At 36.9% G+C, this 17878-nt stretch overlaps 1 long non-coding RNA gene across 1 annotated transcript; it reads left to right on the forward strand.

Annotated features, from left to right (window-relative positions):
- Positions 416-1184, forward strand: LOC110267925. The gene is made up of 2 exons (XR_002355901.1): positions 416-906; positions 1010-1184. It is a non-coding gene; the product is annotated as an uncharacterized LOC110267925 (long non-coding RNA).

Raw genomic sequence — 17878 nt, forward strand, 5'->3', positions numbered from 1 at the left:
TGTTTATTAGAGAATTTTGTGCATTACAATTCTCTAATAATTTATTATTTATTTTGAGCTGATTTTGATATGTTCTTACTTGACAGTAAAACAACATATAAAAAATTGTTGGTGGGTCTAAGTATTACTAGATTATTTATGGTCACATTGAGTACATATGTTTGATTTATTGAAAAAAGTAAATTACTAAAACTAATTAATAACTATTTTAGAGTTAATACATTTAATACTAGATTAAGAAAAAATAAACAATACATAATATGTTACATTTTTATTAATCAAATTATTATAATTCAAATTAATCTTAACAAAAGAATTTAAAATTATAATTTCAATTTTATCACGTGCATGGCACGGGTTATTACACTTGTTTATAACTAAATAAAAGTTATTGAGTAATGAGTATGCATAAATATGGAATAATTATTTAAATCAGTCTCTAAGATTTTTAAAATCGAATATTTTAGTCCTCCAAATTTTAAATACACAAAATAGTCTTCGAAGTTTACTTTCGTTAGATAATACAGTTCCTTGTTGTCAATTTTTGCCTTAGTCAATGACCTTGACTGCTGACGTAGAACATTAACTTACATATAGGGTCATTAAGTGTGGACAATTCAATCCTTAAACTCATTTACAAATACGACACCATTTTGAAACACAATTCCCACTCCCATTTTAAGCATGTTGCTATGAAGAATGAGAAACACTAGTTCATTCCCTAGAGCTACTCTTGTTTCAATAGCCAATAGTGGACAAAGATGAGGCTGTTCTACCCATTGTAGAGGAAGGGTCAGTCATGCTATCACCCATAATAAGGAGGTTAAGAAATAGACAACACTCGAAGTACCTTTGTGGGTTATTTGTAATTATCGCCAAATCAAACATGGTGGAGAATCCTAGAAGGTTATTCTTTGGGTGTCCAATGTATAAGACAATTAACTCTATTCTATTGTAATTTTGCATATGATTTAAGTATATGACATTTTTGAATTTTATATTGCTGCAGGAAAAGGAGTGTCACTGCAATTTCTTTGCTTGGTTTGACATGGTCTTTGACATCAATCACAAGAATGCTATCATGGATGATGTTGCTGATGCTGATCAATTGGATGATGTGGTTGTTGGATTTCAAGAGAAATTGATGGAGCTATAGGAGAGGATAGTTGCATTAGAAAATTCTCCAAAAAAAAAAAAAGTAATAAATAGAGATTAAAAAAATAAATTTAATAATATATTTAGTCTTACGATTGGTTTCTTTGTGTTAGCTTGTGCTTTTATTGTGAGTTACTCTTCACAATGATAGACTTATTATGTTAACACCAACTTTATGAATGAATGAAACTTTTTTTGTTGTTATGGATTAGTGCTTGCGTGAAATTTTGAGTAAATAGGTATTGAGTTTAATGCATTACGTGTACAAATTAATGAGAATGAGAAAAAAAAGTAATCCTAATTAAGTGAATTTAAATTGGATGGATAATGAAATAGAGACACTTTAATGAATCTAATACAATGAAAGAAATTGATAGGACTATAGTTGGATAAAATACCATAAGTAGCTAACCATTCAACTTAATTAATACATCAAATAACAAAAATTAGTATCAAACTAACTTCTATTAAGTTTCCTGGTAACCAAATTAAAAACGAGAACAAGCATAATGCAATTGTCATTCAATTTATATTATTCCATGATGTAGCACCTAAGCTTTTCACATATTATAAGAATGAGTTTGGATCAGTAGTTGACTATTTTTTCACCTCACACATGTTGTTAGTGAGATTATCAACCTTTGGTCCACGACTAAATTGAGACTTTGTCCAACATGAAGGCGCAAACTTTGAGAGGTAATTCCAAGTATCTTCATTCACCCTCCTCAATTTTTCCATACTTGCCTTAAACTCAGCATGAGTTGTGCATTTTGTGCATTCCCATACCATATTCTTCACTTGCTTATCCTTGAACCTATTGGTGAAGTTCTTTCAAATATGTGTGGCGCAGTTTTAGTGATGAGCATATGGCATCACTTCTTTTAATGTCGATAACAATTCCTAATTCATCAATTCCAGACAAATACAAGCAAACCATAATATCATCCATGGATATATCTATATCAATTATACAGTATAAACATATATTTATATCAATTATATAGTTCAAGCTTTATCAATTAAAAAGAGAACTTAAGATTCAATGTTACTTTTTGTTGATCGGAAATAAAATTCTAACTATGAATGTAATGATCGCCAAGGTCCTCTTGCAGCAAAGTAAGAAACCACTTCCAACTTTCTTTCGTTTCACTATCAACCACAGCATATGCAATCACATAAAAATGATTATTTGCATCGTAACCTATAGCTAATAGGAGCTGGCCTCCAAAACAACCTTTCAAAAAAGAACCATCAAACCCAATTAATTTTCTACAACCGGATTTGAATCCCCTTTTACATGCATCAAGACATATCTATAATTTTTTGAGCAATGGAGGGGATTGGGGCATCAGAGTAACATCCAAAAGGGAAAATCTCCCAGGATTACTCTTTGACAACTCAACTAGATAATACCTTAGCTTGTTGTATTGTGCTCTTTCATTTCCAGTGACATGTTCTCTCGCTTCCTTAAGGACTATATATATCATCTTTCCATTGATCATGACATTGTAGTCAATCTTGATGTGCTCATAAGCTTCACTAAGTCTTATGTGAGGTTGAGTGAGCCTCTTTTCCAATTTCTTAGCCACCAATTTAGAACCGAATTCTCTGCTGCAAATGAGTTGGAACATATGTCTTGCTTTGGTAACTCTTTTGTTGATTATTCCATGCGTAATAAATCAGTCATGGACAAGGAGGCCTAGTGCCAGTCTCACTTCCACCAGTTACGACTAAATTTGAACGTTTGTTGTCGCCAGCAACCGATTTAGTTTCTGCTCCCTTATCATACTGAACATTTGCTCCTTCATTCTCATTTGTAGACTTTACATCGTCAGCTTGCACATCACTAGATTGTACCACTACATCCCCAACATTAGCAATATCACTTTCTGTTGATTCCTTATCTGTCTTGGATTTTCTTGGCTTCTTGATCCTGATAGCTCCATGTTCACACTCACACTTACTCTCCTTTGATCATTTTTTATATAGTTGATCTTTCCCCCTCATATATGACATGATCATTCAAAGCATTCTTGAATGATTCAACTGTTATAAATTTCATGCCTAACTCAAAGTGAACCTCTCCAAATCCAACCCCTTCATTATACTATGGAAACTCATACCTTTCTCACTCATCCTCAGAGATCTCAGGAGTCAACAATGTTTCTGATTCATACTCAAACACAAGATCTTCTTCAACTTCCTCTTACTCCTCATTTTCTTTATCATCCTCTGAATTATTATTGTCACCCATTTTTGAATTAGGCCCATTAGAATGTAGGCCACTTGGCCTAGCAGTAGATCTTAGTCCACCTCCACCAACTCATGGCCCAGCAACCATTTAGGCATAGCTAAATTTGGGCAACCAGGATTGGGCTTACTCGAATTAATGCCAACAGGTGTTGGCCCACTATTTTTTATTGCTACTTGTTGGAGCCTTTTTTGTTGTTGTACTCTTATTAGCATCCATCTTATTAGCCTTTTTTCTTGTTGTACTTTTATTAGCCTCCTTTTTAGTCTTCTAGCTCATTACTACTGGTCTCTTTCTTGATGTTTCTCTACCATTGGTGCGCATGTACGCAAAACTCATACTATTTCGTACAACAGCAATACCAGCAAGTGCAATGGGTCGTCCAAGTAATACCTGAATGATTTAGGGTCGATCCCACGAGGATTGTGGCTTGAAGCAAGTTATGGTTGTCTTGCAGGTCTTAGTCAGGCGGAATCAGAAGGAGTTGGAATATTATGTAAACCTTGAATGATTATATGTCATAAATGCTTGGATAAAAACAATTGGATTAAATAATAGGGATTATATGATGGGAATAGAGTTGAGAGTCAGAGTTGCTTTGTTTTTCTGAATTAACTCTAGTACTACTGTCTTCTTTGCTTGTGAGTGATTTCTTCAATGGCAGGCTGTATGTGATTGACACTGGTTTGAATAGATGCCAATACTCCTCCGGATCTGAACCCCAGGGTTAGTGTGGATCCATCTCTACTCGAGGGTGAAGTTTCTACAGGCTATTCTCCTTAATGATCCTACTCAAAACGCCACAGACAAGGCCAGATCTTCCGGATCAGAGAATGCTGCATCTTCGGGTTCTAGCCTCTACCACAGAGACCCTAATCTTCCCAGAAATCGGCTGAACTGATGTTTCGAGAAGTCTCAGAAGCAATTATTAGCAAATTAGAAGCAAGCATCAGTAATGGCAAAGATACACTATTATAATGGTTAGGGTTTGTTTCTTTAGTAATTACTATAGACACAAAAGAAAATAATAAACTAATCTAATCAATTATTAAACATGTTTAAATTCAAATATAGTGAATTATTTCTTACCTCCTTCAATGAGAGTTTACTGTCATCACATGCACCTCTATTATGACTGCGAATTGTGCCAACAGTGGGTGAAAATTGTAGCATGATGACAATGGATGGATGCTTGATGGAGATGCTATGGCGATGGTGAATTGGATGGATGTGGGTGACGAGAATGATGCGGGAGATGAGGTGGGTGTTACTTGGAAGGTGGTAGGGTTCTCTCTGTAAAATCAAGAAGAGAAGGCGGGTTTAGGGTAATTTTGTGTGACATTAAGGTCTGTGAAGAGTCTCTCCACTACAAGGTTTTTGTTTATTTGTGGTAGTTTTTTTTTCTTATTTGTGGAAGTTTATAACCCCCACCAAATAGTTCGTGGGGATTTCCAAAACCCCCAAAATTTGAGGTGCCACGAGGTCTTTTGTGGAGGTTTTTAAAAACCTCCACAATCTATTCAGTGGGGTTTTTTGTGTGTTTAGTGGGGGGTTTTATATTGGACTTTTATGACAATTTTAAATCACTTTTGTGGCAGTTTAAAACCCCCATAAATTGATTTTTTAATTTAAAAAATTAACTATTTTGTAATATTTTCAACCCTCCACAAATCCTATAATTATTTATTTATTTTTAATTTCAAATCATTCATTAATCTCATCTCATTTTCATAATCTCAAATTAAAAATTTATTTTTTAATATCAAAATTTAAAAACTAAATCTTTTATAACACAATTTCTCAATATAAGGCATAACTCTATATATAAAAAAATTCTCAATATCAATAGTTCTTGTCTTGCTAAAATTTTCAGTTTATTTTCAGATTTCACATCCTCAATTATTCATCTTGCTAAAATTACAGTTCATTTTCTCCTCAAATCCAACAAAGAAAAGAGGAAAAAGAAAAAGAAAATAAATACAGATCAAACAAGAGATATATAGATGATGAACAAATAAATCAATAATAATAATAATAATAATAATAAGCCTCCCCAAAATTCCAAAGAAAGAGTACTAATTAACAATAACAAACTAAACAAAAATAATATTTCCAATAATGAAGATCCTAATTAAGATTATATTAGTGAGTCATGTGATAAACCCATATTTCATGAGTTATTTTGTGTTTAGTTTGAGTGATTTATTCAATCCTTCACCCACTTATTCATATTAATTGCATGGTTTTACTTTCCCTTCCTTATTATGTGATGTATGTGAAAAACATGTTTCCTAAGCTTTAAAATTAATCATTTTAATTACCTTTATTTCCATTCGATGCCGTGATTAGTGTGTTGAGTAGTTTCAGATTTTCTAAGGTAGAATAACTTAAAGGATGGAAAAGAAAACGTACAAAAATGGACGGAAAGTGCGAAACGGAGTTTTGAAGAAACTGGCATCCACGCGATCGCATGGACGACGCGATCGCGTGCCAGGCGCGAAGAAGCAGCGACGCGGCCGCATGACGGACGCGGCCGCGCGACTTGAGCATAGCGCATTCGATGCGGACGCGTGACCGACGCGTCCGCGCCACAAGGAAAACTCCAGATGATGCGACCGCGTGACCCACGCGGACGCGTGACAGAGGCCACGCATCAGAATTTACAGAATACGCCCCCAGCAATTTTTGAAGCCCTTTTGGCCCAGATCCAGGTGCAGAACACACAGACTAGAGGCTATAAAGTGGGGGAATGCATCCATTCAAAGGAGAGCTCGCATTTTTACTACTTTCCATGATTTAGATTTAGTTTGAGAGAGGTTCTCTCCTCTCTCTCTTAGGATTAGGATTTAGGACTTCTCTTAGTTTTTAAGAGTGACTCTCGATCCAGGTTTTATGTTTCTTGTTTTAAGCTTCCCTTTTCACTTTTATTTATTTATTCCAGCACTTGAGTTGATTATTTACTTTTATAATTTAAGTTATGAATTATTCCATGTTACAGATTGTTATTTGAATTAATGATATTTGAGGTATTTCAGTTATTGATTATTTTCTCTTTAATTTGTGTTACCATTACTTTCCATCTAAGGACATTTTTATTCCAGCAATTTTACTTTTTTCCCTTTTGGTCTTGATTAAGAAATCAGTAACTCAACAGTTATCAAACTCAACATAATTGATAATCGTTATCTTGCTAATTGAACTGAACTTCAATAATCCCATCTTTTTCTTAGGAAATAAATAGGATTCGAAGGTCAAACTAATTAGTCCCTTGACTTTCCTTTACTTTAGTAAAGGTTAACTAAGTAGAATTTAGATTCAACTTTCATTATTGTTGAGGGAGATAACCAAGTTGGACTTCCAATTCCTTTTACCTTGCCAGAAGTTTGCTTTACAGTATTTATTTATTTTAATTGCCATCTACTTTACTTGTCATTTAAATCACTTGCTTCTCACCTTCTAAACCCCGATTACAACCTTTATAGCCAATAATAAGAACATACTTCCTTGCAGTTTCTTGAGAAGACGACCTGTGGTTTGAATACTCGGTTAACAATTTTTACGGGGTTTGTTACTTGTGACAACCAAAACGTTTGTACGAAGGGATTTCTGTCGGTTTAGAGACTATATCTACAACGCGACTGTTTTTATGAACCTTTTTACTAACAAAAATGCCGACGTCAAAATGGCGCCGTTGCCGGGGAACTGCTAACGTGTTCCTTATTATTGGTTATTGTAAATATTTTTCTTTTACTTGTTTATTTATTTTTGTTTTTCCTTTTTATCTTTATTTGCTACCATGAACTCTCACCCCTCTCGCTTTGAGTTTGGTTCTAACTTTGTTGAAGGAAATAGAAGTTACAGCAAGAATGTGCATCAAGGTCAGACCAATCAAGGATGGATGGAGCCAAGAGGATCTAATCAACCCTTTAGGCAGCAACACCCTCCGAGATATCCTGGACAAAGACCATTCCACTGTGCATACCCAGCTGAAAGACATGGTGGACAACCTTGTAATTACCAACAAGCCCCACCCCGTGCATATAAACCATCCTTTCAACATAACCTCGAACCACCACACTCACAAGCTTCTCTTCACCATTCGCCACCATATGATCCTTGCTTACCCCAGTACCAATCCAATTACCCCCAATCACCGCCACTTTCCTATGTATCATGCCCAAGTCCGGCAACTCGAGAAGCAGAGGTTCGCCTAAAGGAAACAGTAAATAAACTTCAAACAACCATTCGACAACTGGAGCAAACAATAATTCAATGGGTTTCTAGGCGCTCAAATACACAAGGATCAGCCACAGCCCCATGTGAACAGTCTAACGAAGAGCGTAGCATGAAGGAGATACCAGAAACTCCAGTGGACAAGACAGAGAATGAATTCGTACTAGAACAAGTAGAAGAAGCTGTCATTGTTCAAGAAAAAGAGTTGGTTGAAGATCTAGGAGATGTTGAACCTCCATGGGAATCCAGAATTGAGGAGAACTCCATCAAGGACGCTACAGTTAATGCTAAGGAGGATAGTACACAACCCCCAAGGAAAGTCGTTTATGAAGAATCAGACGGAATAATCCAAGAAGCAATTTCCCTTGATAGTGATAGTCACAAGTCTAGCTCTCCTAGTAATGAACTTGCATCCGCAAGTGAATTCTCTGAGATCGAAGAATCTTCCCCAGATGAATACAAAGACGATGTGGAGGTAGATTTTTCTCAACCTCCAATCTATGACTCAAGTGATGAGGAAGACATGGAAGACTTTGACCAGGACACCGATACAATTGTAGAGCCTTGCAAGGAAGTGGAGGAATTCACAGAAGAGCACAAGGGAGTAGAACTTACAGAACCACCAGAAACATCTACCCCAAGGCCATTACCACCTAATACAAGCTTCAAGTGGGTACAATCCTTAACCTATAACTTTACTCATTCACTTGAATATGGTTTGCTTGAAACAGATGGCCAGCTTAGATCTCTTTGCGGCTTTAAGAGTAAGAGGGAAATGGCTCGTACTCAGAGCTGGTGCACAAGGTTCAATAAGGTTCCACACTTCACCTCGAAGTACATGGATTGGTATCATGCTCAATTGCATGGATCACGGAGAATGTTTGGTCACCATGGTGAGATTCTACTTTTTAAACCGCCCGGATGGAAACATATAGATCAAGACGGAGGCGGATTTAATAGAAAAGCTTGGGATCCTGGAATCTATTCTGACATTCGTCACCCTAGGAGCCTGAAAATCTGTTTGAAGCTGCTCAGAAGTTTTACATGCCTAGTTTGGGACCCCGGAGGCTATTGGCATTCCAAGCACTGGTGGAGATTTCTGGATGAATTTAAACACAAGCCACCATAACAGGAAGCCCTTCCAATGTCCAACTAAAAGTGCTAGGTGGGAGACAACCCACCATGGTATGATCGTTCCTTTTGCAATTTTAATTTTATTTCGTTTTGTTTGTTTTTTTTGAATTTTATTTTTATTTTATTAAACTTGGAATCATGCATAGCATTCACATTAAGCATTGCATCCTGCATTCAGTTCAAAAAAAAAAAGGGATGCGCGACGCGACCGCATCATCTATGCGATCGCGTCAAATGGCGAACTACACCTCCCACGCGACTGCGTCATCCACGCAATCGCGTGCCCTGGAGATCGGCGTAAATATCCAACGTCTAGAAAGTTAGGCTGGAATCGTGCGGCCCTTGTGCGTTTTGCACAAATTGGCCCACGCGATCGCATGCCCCATGCGATCGCGTCACTTGCACAATACCAATCCCATGCGACTGCGTGAGCGACGCGATCGCGTCGCATGGATTGCACATCACCCCAGAAGGAGACAGAGAGTTGCGCTGAAACGGTGCTGGAGTCGTACGTTTAGCACAAATTCCAGCGACGCGATCGCGCGACCCACGCGATCGCGTCATCCCCTATTCCACCCCTTTCATATGAGCGCGCAACCCACGCGATCGCGTCACCCCACTATCACCCCCACCACGCGACCGCGTCCCCCACGCGATCTTGTGGATTTGAAAATATAACCCCCCCAGCTACGCGAACCCTATCAGTCGCGCAGCCCCCCAACCCTCTTCTCCCTCTCTTCCTCCTTTTCTCTCCACCACCACCCAACCACCATTGTCGCCGCCCCGACCACCGCCCAGTCGCCGCCGCTGCCCAGACGCCGCCGCCACCGACCCCCTTCCTCCCTCCCCTTCTTTCTTTCTCCTTCTTCCTCTTTCTCCCTCCTTCTCCGCCACTGCCCTCCGCCACTGCCCACCTCACACCGCCGCACCCAACGGCGGACTGCAGGAAGATCATTCCTCACAGCAGGAACTTCCTAGCTTTGGGCTCCAGACCACCACCCTTCCCTGCTACTGATGAGACAGCCCCACCGTCTGCTGGACCCTCTTCATCCACGGCTGCCCCTGCTGCCCCTGCTGCCACCACTGCACCTCCACTTGCCTCGAAGCCCGTATATCGCCTCGTGCACCGCCTATTCCGACAGCTTGATCAGATGGAGCGCCGTAACCGGCGCCGGTATGAGAGATTGGAGCGTCGCAGCCAGCGACGCTATTCACATCTGAAGCTGATGATCCGACAGGGTGGTGACATCCCCTCCGAGCCCGACACACCATCAGAGCCATCAGAGGAGGAGGAGGATGAGCCCCAGGAGGAGACCCATCCGCAGGCAAGCACAGAGCAGGCTGCACCACATCAGGAGGTTACGCATTAGATCGAGCCTGCAGATCCGGAGATCCCGATCCAGTCAGCATCGCCTCTACAGCAGCCAGACCCTCAGCCCACCACCACCACAGAGCCTCCAGCTACCATCCCTACCAGTGATGACACCCCTTCACACCCGGCTTGACTGAGCATCAGGGATGATGCTTCATTTTATGTGTGGGGAGGTCACCATCTCTGGCGTTTTATTTTGGTGAACCACTACATCTCTTTTTTTCTCTTATTTTGATATTTTTCTATATTTTTCTTTTTACTGTTATTTGCTGAGTACTTATACATTGCTACTTTTATGTATTTTTACTCTATTTTTGCATTTTGTATTTTTAGTTCATATTTTTAGTTATTTAGTTTAGTTTGCAATTCTGACTTATTAGTGGATTAATTAGTATAGTTTACCCTTTTTAGCACAAGATAGCATAGTTTAAATTGAAAAATTAAAAGGAAGTAAGATAGGAAATTGAACATAACAGATTTAAATCCATAAACCTTGTATATATAGCATTACATCATATAGTTAAGTTGACAACATTTCATCAAGGAGGAACATTAAAACTTTAAAGGCTACCCTAAATAATTTTTTTTTGAGAATAATGGGAATTTTTAACTAAACCTGCTTAACATATATGAATGATATATGATGCTTGAGTTAGAGAACACACAGCCTGTGAGTCTTGAGCTTAATTGTATGGTTGCATTCAAACCATAATTTCATTCCTGTGTGTTTTGCTTCTTTTTATTCTGATGTTCTTTACTTTGCTTTAATCTATATGTCCAATTATAGAATATAGAATATAGGATATAGATACATACCAAAAGAATGATTGAGGCCATCATTTGATTTTAGCTCACTTATCCCAAATTAACCTACCTTTCACATCACCCTTGTTAGCCTCCTTGAGCCTTTAAAATCCCTTTTATTCTATTTAGCCACACTACTAGCCTTAAGCAGAAAAACAAAATAAAATCCCAAGTTGAATCCTTGGTTAGCTTAAGATAGAAAATTATGAATAGATTAAAATATGGGAAACCTATTGGGAACATGTATGATAAAAACAAAAGGTAGAAAAGTTAAAAGAAATAAAATAAAATTTGGGAAGCATGCTCATGGGAAATCAAAGTGATTCAATTACCATGTGCATTAAAAAAAATAAATATATATATTTTTTTCAGCATTTAATAAAAGGGGATACAAAAAATTCCCCAATGCAAAATAAAAGCAATGCACATGGGATAAAAATAAAACATGAGCATGTAACAACAAGTGGGATAATATGGGAAAATTGGTAAAGAAGCTTGTTCTACTAAATATGTATGTTAGGTGAGATCTTAGTCTAATTAAGGATTCACTTATTAGCTCACTTAGCCTTATACATATATCCTTACCTTTACCTTAGCCCCATTACAACCTTAATTAAAGACCTCATGATTTTCGGTATGACTGTACTCTATAATTGTTGATTGGTTAGATGAAGAACAAAGTTATAGAAAGTAGGAATAAAAAGAAAAGTAGAGTGAATAAACCCAATAAACACTGAGTGATTAGAGGGTAAACACAAAATCCAGTGAGGGTTCAATAACTCATCAACATATATCTGTGCTTAATTTACTAATTGTTTTGCGAGTTTGTACAATATTTTTATTTCCCATCTCATTTGCTAAAATGCTTTATTATTTAAGGGTTGGCTATATATATATATATATATGACTCCTTGAGAATGTGAATTAATTTGACTACATGTAAGCTTTATATATGAGTAGATAAATTGGAATTGCATGACTCATTTAGGTAGATGCATTTAGAATAGGTTGCATTGCATAACATTCCACCACTTTAACCTTACCTTATTCTTTACCTTGGATATAGGATGAGGACATGCTATTGTTTAAGCGTGGGGAGGTTGATAAACCCATATTTCATGAGTTATTTTGTGCTTAGTTTGAGTGATTTATTCAATCCTTCACCCACTTATTCATATTAATTGCATGGTTTTACTTTCCCTTCCTTATTATGTGATGTATGTGAAAAACATGTTTCCTAAGCTTTAAAATTAATCATTTTAATTACCTTTATTTCCATTCGATGCCGTGATTAGTGTGTTGAGTAGTTTCAGATTTTCTAAGGCAGAATGACTTAAAGGATGGAAAAGAAAACATACAAAAATGGAAGGAAAGTGCGAAACGGAGTTTTGAAGAAACTCGCATCCACGCGATCGCATGGACGACGCGATCGCGTGCCAGGCGTGAAGAAGCAGCGACGCGGTCGCATGACGGACGTGGTCGCGCGACTTTAGCATAGCGCATTTGATGCGGACGCGTGACCGACGCGACCGCGCCACAAGGAAAACTCCAGATGACGCGACCGCGTGACCCACACGGACGCGTGACAGAGGCCACGCATCAGAATTTACAGAATACGCCCCCAGCAATTTTTGAAGCCCTTTTGGCCTAGATCCAGGTGCAGAACACACAGACTAGAGGCTATAAAGTGGGGGAATGCATCCATTCAAAGGAGAGCTCGCATTTTTACTACTTTCCATGATTTAGATTTAGTTTGAGAGAGGTTCTCTCCTCTCTCTCTTAGGATTAGGATTTAGGACTTCTCTTAGTTTTTAAGAGTGACTCTCGATCCAGGTTTTATGTTTCTTGTTTTAAGCTTCCCTTTTCACTTTTATTTATTTATTCCAGCACTTGAGTTGATTATTTACTTTTATAATTTAATTTATGAATTATTCCATGTTACAGATTGTTATTTGAATTAATGATATTTGAGGTATTTCAGTTATTGATTGCTTTCTCTTTAATTTGTGTTACCATTGCGTTCCATCTAAGGACATTTTTATTCCAGCAATTTTACTTTTTCCCCTTTTGGTCTTGGTTAAGAAATCAGTAACTCAACAGTTATCAAACTCAACATAATTGATAATCGTTATCTTGCTACGATTACAACCTTTATAGCCAATGATAAGAACATACTTCCTTGCAGTTCCTTGAGAAGACGACCCGAGGTTTGAATACTCGGTTAACAATTTTAAAGGGGTTTGTTACTTGTGACAACCAAAACGTTTGTACGAAGGGATTTCTGTCGGTTTAGAGACTATATCTATAACGCGACTATTTTTATGAACTTCTTTACTGACAAAAATCCCAACGTCACCATGGCTGCTGGTACCTGATGGGTAATGCTTCTTTGATTTGGCATAGAAAGCATGGCAGTGTGATCCAAGAAATCTTTAAGCTCCACAACAGATTGAAGAACAGTTCTAAGATCCTCAGAACAAGAGAATCCAAAGCTACCAATTTGCCTAACAGCATAGACATAGAAAGTGATGCAACCTTTTCTGAATTTGAACCTTGCCATCTCAGAACCAACAAGGCCTCTTATGAGTTTCTCATTGACTTCACCAAGAGCAATCTCATGTGGCCATGTTCTATCAACTTGTGACTTCATTGCTTCATTCTCAAACACAAACACAAGAACATTTGACTTCTTTATTCCTAGGCCAAGTGTTAGTTCTTCAATGTCAAGATCAAAATGTTTGAGTATGACAAAAACCATAGGTTGAAAAAGTATTTTACCTCTCTAAAAGCTAGAACAAAAGTTACTGATAAAATAACAACAACAACAGGATGAAAAGTTTTATCAAAGTAAATAGGAAGTGCCTGCACATCAAAAGAGAAGAATCCAGCATTAGTAGTTAGAAGATCAGCTAAAATCATACAATGGATTAGATATTCACTTATTCTATAATTAACCCAAATACTCATGATGGATATTTTTATTTTATAATCTTTTTTCACCTTAAGTTCTCACACAACTAACATTGTAGCAAGAGCATCTGAGATAACAGTATAAAAGTTTTAAAAACAGTATATAAAACTTATTTCTTTGTTCATAAAACTTTTATTTATGTGATCGGCACAAAACATAATTACCATAAATGAGCCCATTAATAAACAAATTCCCAAGTAAACCAGCATATTAGACTGTCTGTGGTGAGGCTCGAAGTGTAAAATCAAAGCCAAAACTAAAGAAATTGTTCCCACGGTATAAAATAGAAATGTTGTTGAAAAAAAGAAAACATTAATGACATTAGTTAACAGACTAGACAGTAAAGCAAGGAATCTTAATACCAAAATGTAAATAGAAGTAAATAGCAACCTGGTTGAGTGGCCAAATCCCATATTTCTTAGACAAAAGTCGGAGTTTGCTCTTGAGGAGCATGGATGACAATGACAATTCATCATACAGTGCAGGACAGACATCCTAAGACTCCCATCGTCTGAAGCCGCTCATTCAGTAAGTGAGCCAAAATAACACTACTACAAGCAGAAAACTGAATATGTTAGTTCTACCAACAATAGTCACAACTCACAGCATTTAAAACAATTAACTACTTAGCATTTTAACTAGACTAGAGATCTATGTACCTGACAATAATACTGATAGCACCAATACTATCAGTTACCTGTTCAATTTTTATGTCTACATTTACCGCCTTACAAGTTATATAAAAGGCAAAATTTATTATCATATCTTATAAAATGTAAATCAACAAGTGTCATATATTTTTAATTTTAAAGATTATATTAGTATAATAGTTTATCGATAGAGACGTGTAACATAATCTAACACATACAAAATTCATATAATTTATTAAAAAAAATAACAATTTACTTACATAAAAAAAATATTGAATTTATAACATTGAATAAATATAGATGAAATTAAAAAAATGTGTCAGAACCACTTAAATTAAATAAACATTAAACCATTGAATAAATATACCAGCCAAAGCAGAAAACACAAGTGATATTGACATTCATATTTATCAACAAACAAAATACCAATAAACACTTTTTTAATTTATTAATAAATATTAACATCATCATCAGTAGCAATTGCAATCCATGGTTCCTTAAAAATAAGTCCCCTAAACATGATATCACCATAGAAAAAATGGAAACGGAAGACACAAACCATAGTGTTTCCACACCAAAACAACAAAAACTAACATCACCATATCAATGGCTTCAATTCCCTCAACATAAAAAAAATCTGTTTCCTTAGAATCCCCATAAAGTGTTTGAGTTTTGTCCTAAGAGAGAAAAGTAAAGAAAATAGTACAAAAGGAGGATCCTTATTAAAATCACAGAAGAAAGCATATTCATGGGGATTCCTGTTAGTCTGTTTCTTGGTCCTTTTCTTCTGAGGTACTGATGTGTGGAAAACGATCCAACACAAAACTCACCGGCAAGTGGACCGGGTCGCATCAAGTAATAATAACTCACATGAGTGAGGTCGATCCCACAGAGATTGAAGGATTGAGCAATTTTAGTTTAGTGGTTGATTTAGTCAAGCGAATCAAGTATTGGTTGAGTGGTTTATTTTTGACAGAAGCTAAATTGCTTGAAATGTAAAGGGAGAGGGGTAAATTGCAGGAAATTAAAGAGCAAAGAAAGTAAATAAGCTGAATCTTAAAGAACAAGTAATGTAAATTGCAGAAACTTAAATTACAAGAAATGTAAATGGCTGAATCTTAAAGTGCAAGAAATGTAAATGACTTGAATTATAAAAGGAATTGGGAGTTGGGATTGCAGAATTTAAACAAGAGGAATTAAATTGCAGCAAAACAGAAAAGTAGAAAGTGAATTGCAGTAAAGTAGATCTAAACAGAAAAATAAAAGTGCTTGAGAAATTAAAAGAAAGGGTGCTTAATTTGCAGCAAAATAAAAGATGGTTGAAGATCTCAGGGGTGGAAGAGACTAGATAACAAGTCTAGATCTCAAATCCTTCCTTGATCCAACAAGATTAATTGCAAAAGAAATATAGAAAAGTAAATTGCAGAATTTGTAGAAGAAGAATAAGAGAAGATGCAGTAAACAGAAATGGAAATTCAATTATGCAGAGAAAGTAAACAAGAGATCTCAAGGTGAGATTGAAGCGGAAGTTCTTCAATTCTTCACCTAAGATTAAAAACAAGAAAATGAAAGAGTGCTCAAACAAGAACCAAGAAGAAGAGAGATCAATTCTCCTTCCCAATTCTCTAAAATCTAAATTCAAAAATAAAAGCTCAAAATGAAAATGAAAGTTAAAAGGAAAATTCAAAGTAAAATCTAGAGGTGTCAAAAGGTTCAAAAAAAAAAGTTCTTAATTACATTAAACTAGCTCCTATTTATACACTTTCTAAATTGGATCTAAGAATTTGGGTGGGCTTTAAAATTTAGTGAAGAAATGAATTTTTGGATGAATTTTTGGCCCATGGTGCACCTCCCAGGGAAGAGTTCGGCTCTTGGCAAGAGCTTTGGCCAAGAGCTTTGGTTCCCTTTCCTTCCAATGTGTTGCGCACGGTTCCTTGTGACAAGAGAACAAAGCTCTTTGCAAGAGCTTGAAAGCTCTTGGCAAGAGCTTTAGTTGTCCTTGAGGTCCTTGGTTCAAATCTTGGGTGGAGCACTTGTGGAGCTAATTTCCTTGGCACAAGAGAAGCCCCCAAAGTCTTGCTTCCTTGAGGTGCCCGGTTCAATCCTTGGTGAAGGAAAACAAGCCAATTTTCCTTGGCAAATGAGTGGCGCACAAGGCCTTGCTTCCTTGAGGTACTTAGTTCGAACCTTGGTGAGTGAAAACAAGCCAATTTTGGCTTGTTTTCCTTGTGAAGTAGCGCTACCCCCCCTCCTCTTGGTCATGGGTTTAAGTCTTGGTGAGTGCTTTAGTGAGCCTTTCTTCCTTGATTTTCTTCATGGCATGCACGAAAAAGCTCTTTGGCAAGAGCTTCAAAGCTCTTTGCCAAGAGCTTGGCTCTTGATTCTTTGAAGGAAAGCTCTCCACAAGAGCTTTAAAGCTCTTGGCAAGAGCTTTGTGCCCTTGTTTCTTGAATGCACTTATGCTTCTCCTTCTTTGAGCCACGCTTCCTTTCCTTGTGCCACGCTTTCTATCTTTGCTTAGATCATGCTCCTTAGGCTACGCTTTTCTTATTTTTTTCTTTTCTTCACCTACAAGTAATCAAAACAACCAATCAAAGTATCACAAAATTCACAAAGCTTAAAATTCATTTAAAACCAATTAATTTTTGTTTAAACTTCATGATTTTGCATCAATTAAAGGGTAGTTGATTGATTCAAAGAAACCATGCATTTCCATTCCAAATTACTTACTTAGAATGCAAGAAAATGCATAAAACCTAATAAAATCAAAGAAAAAGGCTAGTAAAACTAGGCTAAGATGACTTGTCATCACAACACCAAACTTAAAACTTGCTTGTCCCCAAGCAAGCACTTAAACATAAGATAAGATAGAATGAAATAGATAAGTATGCATGTACTTATTAGGCAAAGAGTTGAATTTGGTTTATGGGGTTTTATGCAGATCAAGAATAGCTCATTTATTACTTGCTGTCAAAACAAACAATGCTCCCTCAAGGGTTCACCAATGTTGCTGCTAGAATGCCTTACTTTTTAATCATTTCCCTTGTTAGCTTTTCTTCTTTCTTTTGCATAAAGAGCTTATTACTTATTAAAGGCTTGGTGGCAAATGTTGCAGTGGCCTTTGGCTTATTTTCACTCAACATTTTTTTCACCACAGACACATGGCTCATTTTTTTCTTCCTAGGATCATTGATGCCCAGCATCTCTTTGGATCACTAAATGTTTTGTAGCTAGGTTGCTCTTTATTGTGGACTTTCAGTTGGCAATCCCAAATCAGTTGATCTAAGTTGCCAAGTTTTAAAATACTC

The sequence above is a fragment of the Arachis ipaensis genome, chromosome B10, assembly GCF_000816755.2.
Source record: "Arachis ipaensis cultivar K30076 chromosome B10, Araip1.1, whole genome shotgun sequence".
Lineage (NCBI taxonomy): Eukaryota > Viridiplantae > Streptophyta > Magnoliopsida > Fabales > Fabaceae > Arachis > Arachis ipaensis.